This window comes from Tupaia chinensis, unplaced genomic scaffold (assembly GCF_000334495.1).
Source record: "Tupaia chinensis unplaced genomic scaffold, TupChi_1.0 Scaffold000111_1, whole genome shotgun sequence".
Classification (NCBI taxonomy): Eukaryota; Metazoa; Chordata; class Mammalia; order Scandentia; family Tupaiidae; genus Tupaia; species Tupaia belangeri.
This window is the reverse complement of record NW_006159575.1, coordinates 471,433-478,968: the sequence shown is the minus strand read 5'-3', so window position 1 is coordinate 478,968 and position 7,536 is coordinate 471,433. Positions and strand designations below refer to the sequence as shown.

General features: G+C 43.7%; 1 pseudogene; it reads right to left on the bottom strand.

Moving 5' to 3' along the window:
- Positions 1-2,447: 2,447 nt before the first annotated feature.
- On the bottom strand, positions 2,448-4,361 carry LOC102493607 (RNA-binding protein EWS-like; annotated as a pseudogene).
- Between the last annotated feature and the right edge of the window lie 3,175 nt (positions 4,362-7,536).

Here is a 7,536-nt window from a genome sequence, read left to right as displayed (position 1 = left end):
AAAAAAAATAAAAAAAAAAAAAAACAACCAAGAAAATGGCCATCCTAATGGTAGGGACAAGTCCAGAATTGAATGTTAACATCCAGAGTTTAAACAGAAAGATCAGACCACAATAACACTGCAAATTCAATAGAAGAGAGATTAATTACATGAGACTAAACTTGTAAAAATAGAATTTTTTTTACTTTAGACTAAAACACTACTGATTTTCTTCCATGCTTTGATTTCCAGATTTAAGGATTTTTGTCTTCTGTTAAACTGTTACTAGGTAATACCTACTATTTGAACTGAATCCTAACCTTTTTCCTGGTTTTAAGCCTTCAGCAAATTTCTCTTAACATTTTTTTATTTTGATCTATTAAAACTAAAACGGTTTTTCTTGAAATTAAAAAATGCATTAAAAATATCTATTTAATGACTGCAGTAAGTTATATAGCCCCAGGTAGGTGCTACTTTATGGTATGTTCACTTTACTCACTGAGGTTTACGCCTAAAGTCAGACATGTGTTCATAGATATGTATATATCAGCTGTGCTTGCTATTGAAAGTTTTTAAATTAAGATCTTTAGTAAATCAATAAGATGTGAAAAAAAAAAAAAAGGCATGGAAAAGAACTGTAGATACCAGAGACAGTGTGGGAGAAGGGTAGGACATGGCAGAGTATGAGAGGTAGGGAATCAAGGAGGGAAAAATAAAGCAAAATATACAGGAAAATAGAAATGGAAAATTATTAGTTGACGATAACATGTATGGTAATATCCTTAACTGAGCCAATATACAGTGCATTCCGGATGGAAAATCTTATTTTGTATACTGTATTGGTGTATTGTGAATGAATGTAAGTAAATAAATAAAAATAAATTAAAAAAAAAAAAGCTCCCGATTCTCCCAACTCTAATCCACAGATGCAGCACATAAACAACAATCCAGGGAATTACGTCTGAGAGAATGTCAGAGACCATTGGAGAGACTCATACTCACATCAAATGGGTAGAAAAAAACAAGGCACATTAGACTGAGACCCCACATAAGCACCGCATCACAAAACTAGGAAAGGAATCCCCAGTATTGTTTCCCTCTGTGCTAAGGAAGATCTGGACCTCACATATAGGGCCCTAACTCTAAGGTTCCCATGGTTTGGTTTAAATCACCAACTACAGGAATGGAAGGGCTTAGATACATTCATGTCTCTCTAGACAAGGGGTGGGAGGTGGGGGGGTGGGGGAGGTGGGGGGGCCAGTGGTAGTTTTTACAGCATGCAAGCAGGGCAGAGAAGAGATTGTAAAACAGTCCCTTCCTTCCCCTAGGGGAGGGAAAGTATCAGGTAACACTCTTCCTGCAGCCATCTGGTGACCTGGCTTTTAACTAAATAGCACCAGGGAGTTAAAGAGACTATTAACCTACCACCAAGCATGAGCTTGCACTCACACCAAGTGCCCCAACTCTTTCAACATCCACCTAAGGGACAGCATCCTAAATCTTGCTCAGAGAGCAAAAGGTGCTGACATACACATGTCTCTCTAGGTTCTGGAAGGAAACTTTCAGAGGAAAGCAGCCTCTTAATGCAGAGCATACAAGCATCTCTAGGGACTTCATTGTCCTGCAGTGATGCAGAAATGGGGCTTTAAATATGATCGTTTTCTCCCCCTGCAAGGAGTTTGCAAACCACTCTTACAGTGGGTAATTTCTAGCTAACTTAAATTAGGGAGTAAAAAGAACATTCAATTATGGGACCAGCAGTTAGCGTAATGGCTATGTCGCTGGACTCCCACATAGTCCACTGCGGTTCGCGTCCTGGACCTGGTGGCTTAAACTCACGCCGAGCGTGTATGCTTGCATGCCCAAGATCCCAAGAGGAGAATTGAGGAAAAGGGATTGCGGCGTGGCCTTCTCCACCTTGGGGCGGGGGGGAGGTGTGTGTGATTTCTCACTTTCTGTCTCTCTGTCTCTCTCTATCTGTCTCTCTGGCGAGTGCATATACCCTATAGCAAAAACCTGTGCATTTGCCCTAAAACAAAAACCCCTCAAAAAAAAAAAAAGAAAAAAAAAAAAGTCAGTTATTTAACTGCTGCCAGCCTGGAAGGAATCTGCACCCACATCAAGAGCACCAACATTCTTAATATCCCTAAGGGACTACATCCTAAATCTCCTAGCTCTGGGAGTGGAAGGGACTGGCATACGCATGTCTCTCTAGACTGGGGAAAAGAACAATGTGCCTATAAAGGCATGCAAGAAACCCTAGAGACATAATCCACCTGCAATGGTGCAGACAGGGGCTTTTTTTTACTCAACTTGTTTTCTTCACAAATGGTGAAAAACACTACAGTACAGACAAGAAATAATTGAAATGTTGTGGCCAACATTGTAAATATGGAATTATAAATTTAAAATTTTTTCTGGTTTAAAATAAATCTGGTAGTCAATGCAGCTCTGTAGGATTTATGCACCTAGTAGGGCCCATCTCTGTGCTCCTGACAGTGCTCCCCTTTATCCATTTTTCCAGGTTCTCCACGTCCACTCATCTTTCTCCCATCTGCTCCATCAAAGGTACAGAGGGCCCACCATGGCAACGGCATCTTCTTCCACCAAAGCCACCTCAGTTTATGCCCCAGCCACCATGGAAACCTCCTCTATCGCCACCATGGCCACCTCTGAACATTCCACCAGGGCCACCATTTCATAAGGCCACCTTTTCCTCACCTTATGTCACCAGGGCTGCCTCTGCCATGATCCCCACTCAGGGGTGGGAAGAGTGATGGAAAGAAGCCTTCAGGCTTTGGGGCCTTACACTGGTTGCATTCTGTCTTCCAGGCGAAGTTCTGGTTTCCACAACCCAGACTGGAAAATTACCAGTCTCTGGCTCCATGCTGGAGGTTTCCTCTTTGAAGGAGTTCACTCAGAAACCTCAGGGCCCTCTTGGAGGGAAGCCTCCTCTGTCTCCTCCACAGCCTCCCATATGACCCATTGGGCCCCTAGGACCTCCTGGGCCTCATGGACCTCCACAGAGTGGGGGCAGGATCCCTCTGCCCTCACAGGGTGGAATTTCACTCCTCATGCTAGTTACTGCAGGCTTCTTCTGGGCAAGAGAGACTTTAAGTTTGCTCCCTTGAAAATCTTTCCCATCAAACCACTCAACAGCAGCCTTGGCAGTCGATAGGTCTTCAGGTACATGTGAATCATGGGCTGCCTGATTCTCTTGTTCAATCTAACCACACTGCACTGTTTAAAGTCTGCCAGATCATCTAGAGTCACATTGTCATTTAATCCTTGCACATAAATTGCACTGTCATCAGAATCTTTATCCTGATCTATGGGTGGGCCTAGATCAAGATTTGGTCCTTCATCCATGGGTCCACCAGGCTTATTGAAGCCACCTCACTCTCTAGTGCCCATTCCACTGCATCCTCCTCCCTCCCACCTCTGCTCCTGCCTCCATGACTGAATTCCCCTCTTCTCTTGCCCCAGTTATCAGGGCCACTCATGCTCTGGTTCTCTCCTGGTCCGGAAAGTCCTCCAGACTTCTGTTCATAAACAGCCATTGCTACTAGGATGGTCCTGTCCGAATGAACTCTGCTTCCCGTAGCTGCTGCTCTGTTGGCTATATTGACTTGGAGCTTGGCTGTTGGAGTTGGGGAGTAACTAGTGAGAGGTTGCCCATAACTGCTTTGTTGAGCATAGCTACTCTGCTGTCCATGGCTGCTCGATTGCCCATAGTGTTCTGCTGAGAGTAACTTCTCTGATCATAACTAGTCGGCTGTGTAGAGGTATAGCTGATAGGAGGATAGGATAGAGGCGTGGTGGCTGGCTGCATGGGGTAGCTCCCAGGTACTGGGAGGTTAGCTGTAGTTACTCTGTCCGCATCCTAGACTGAACTAGTTTTAACCCTCTGTGCTAGATTGAGGTTGACTAGTCTCAGCAGGCTTGTCACCATCCTGTGGCCTTGCAGGTGCAGTGGCTGCAAGTGATGCCCATAGGCTACATAAGCAGGCTGAGTGCCACATACAGACTGAGCTGCATAGGAGGCCTAGCTGGTGGTACCCATAGTAGTGGTGGTATCATAAGCACCAGTGCCATACCCCTGGATACGCTGGCTGTATGCCTGGGGGCGGGGAGGGGGCAGTCGGAGGACTATAACCAGTAGGAGGCTGTCCATAAGAAGTTACATATGTGGTTTGCCCATAAGTTGCAATGGTCTGAGCCTAGGTATAGCTAACATCAGTAGGTTGTCCCTAGGTTCCATAGCTTTGTTGCCATAAGCCTGGGTGGACTATGCATATCCTTGAGTAGACTTGGCTGTGTAAACACTGTTAGCCCTGCTGGGTTGCAGCTTGACTATAGGTACTGTAATCCTTGGATGCCATTTTCTATTCAGAAACATCGCTGGACTCTCATATAGTCAACCACAGTGCGAGTCTCAGACCTGGTAGCTTCAAACTCACTCTGGGCACATGTGCATGTGTTCCCAAAATTCCAAGAGGAAAATGAAGAAGGGATTACAGCATGGCCATACCCCTGGTGGGGGGTGGGGGAGGGGCAGGAAGGACGATTTCTCATTTTCTCTCTCTGTCTTTCTGGCAAGCTGACAAGCCCTATAGCAAAAATCTCTCTAAAAAATATATATGCAACTCCTTATTTCTCCTGTGAAGGGGCTTAAGACACACATATTGAGCCCAATTTTTTTAAGGGTTTTTGCTATAGGGCACATGCACTCACCAGAGAGAGAGAGAGAGACAAAAGTGAGAAATCACTGCCCAAGGGGGATGGCCATAACACAATCCCTTCTCCATTCACCTCCACCTGTTGTGGGTGCATACACATGTAACCAGTATGATTTTCAAGCTACCAGATCCAGGATTCTAACAGTGGTCAATCACATGGGAATACAGCACCTTAGCCACCATGCCACCTGTTGGCCCTGTTGAGACACAACTTTTAAAGCCAACTCCCAAAAGACCATATCTTAAGCTTAGATGCTCTGGAAACAGAATAGTCTAGGTATATGCAAATTCTCCTTGATCACAAAATAAAGAGAAAGTTATAAACCAGGACTATATTCCCTAGAAGTGCAGAAAAAGGGGAGGGTCTTGCAGCTCTCACTTTCCATGAGGACTCATGGTACACATTCCAAGTATCTACTTGAATGGGCCTTCATCCATTGGTCCTCCAGGCTTATTGATGGCCTGATTTCTAATAAACTTGCATTGGGGAGCTAACAGAGCAAACAATAGTACAAAACTATATAATAACCTTTCCAGAGCCAAATCTAGAGCTCACACTTCATGACCTCCACCTTGCTCACCCCAGAGACAAATACAAACTTGATCATTCTTTCTGGAAAGAGGCTGGCCACACACCAAGCACCACAACAACCATAGCTCCCACCTAAGAGATCATCTCCTTATTGAACTAGCTCTGGTGCTTTGTGATCCTGTGTGTACCAAGACCACAGAAAACTAACAGGTAACATAACAAACCCACTTCCAGCACCTATCGCTCTAGGATCAAAACGGACAGCCTACATATGAGTACAGGTATTTTCCACAGATCCTCTTCCTGGCTTAGTCAGAGAGACAAAGGTAAACACCCATACTTAGACTAAATGTGAAGGTAGAAAGAACTGGAATACACATTCAACACCCTAACCTTTCCACCTACATTAAAAGAGTATGGCTGCTGGGGCCAGCAGGTGGTATAGTGGTTAAGGGTACTGGACTCCCACATGACTAACCACAGTTCAAGTCCCAGAAATGATGGTTTGCTGTCTCACTCTCTCTCTTTCTCTTTCTCCCCCACTTGTCAAATTAAAGATAAATAAACAAAGCAAAACTAAAATTTTAAAAATTATTTTTAAAAAAGATAACGAGTATGGCTCCTATCATATCAGTCTCTATGTACTGATGCAGCATATCCTAAATTCCCAGGGGTCACCAAAACTGGAGAAGCAGCCTAGACAAATACAAAGGTTTGAGAGGCACCTTAAAATCTTTGGCAAGCTGGGTTGTTGAAAACCTTCTCCTATATGAAACCAGTCTAATAAGACAGAAAGAGGAAGTCATCTTATTTAACGCACAGACACATACACAGAGAATCAAGGCAAATGAAGAAAGAAGGAAATACATTCCAAACAAACAAAAACAAAATAAGTCCCCAAAAGCCAATACAAATGAAATAGATATTTGCTATTTCTCTAATATGGGGGAATTCAAAATAATGATCAGAAAGCTGCTCATAGAGGTCACCACAGCAATGCAAAAACGTGCTGAGAACCAGAACAAAAAACCTAAATAAATAAAAGGATAAAAAAAAAAAGTACTCAACAGAAAATATAGATTTAAAGACTACAATAACTGAAAAATTCAATAGAGAGGTTCAACAACATACTAGGTCAAACAGAAGAAAGCATGAGTGAACTTGAAGATATGTTATTGGAAATCATTCAATCTGACAAGGAGAGAGATAAAAGTAAAGAAACAGAGTAAAGACAGCCTAACAAATGTCTGAGACACCAACAAGTAGAACAACTTAGACATTATTAGCATGTCAGACAGAGAAGGAAAAAAGGGACAGAAGACATATTCAGAGAAAGGATGACAGAACACTTCTCAAGTCAGAGGAAGGAAAAAGAAAGCCAGATCCATTCAGAAGCTCACAGAACACCAATAAAAGGATCCTAACAGACCCACGGTACAACACAGCATAGTCAAAGAGAAATTACTGAAAGCAGCTAGGAAAAAGTGAATCATCATGTATAGGGGAACCAGTATAAACCACAGGCAGACTTCCAAGCAGACGCTTTGCATGACAGAAGGGAGAGGGATGATACATGCACAGTTCTGAAGGAAAAAGAATGCCAAGTCAAAAGACTGTATACCCAGCAGTCCTGTCTTTCAAAAACAAAGCAGGATGGCTGCGCCTACTGCGAGGTAAGGTGGCCCCGTCTTGGGGCTCTACTCCTGGCATCAGAAGCCATCGTCACTGGGAAGGCCGACAGGATGAAGACCATTCTCAGCACCCAGACGGTCGACAGTCCCGAGAAAGTTGACATCACCCTGAAGAGATGCACTGTTACCATGAAGGGCCCCCGAGGAACCCTGTGGACGGACTTCAACCACATCAATGTCGAGCTCAGCCTCCTTGGGAAGAAGAGGCTGCGGGTTGACAAATGGTGGGAAAACAGAAAGGAGCTGACGATTCACACTATCTGAAGTCACATCCGGAACATGATCAAGGGTGTTATGTTGGGCTTCCACTACAAGATGAGGTCTGTGTATGCTCATTTCCCCGTCAATGTCGTTATTCAGGAGAATGGGTCTCGTTGAAATCTGAAATTTTTTAGGTGAAAAATACATCCGGAGGGGTTCGAATGAGACCAGGTGTTGCTTGTTTAGTATCTCAAGCCCAGAAAGATGAGTTGATTCTTGAAGGCAATGATATTGAACTTGTTTCAAATTCAGCTTCTCTGATACAGCAAGCCACGACAGTTAAAAACAAGGATATAAGGAAATTCTTGGGTGGTATCTATGTCTCTGAGAAGGG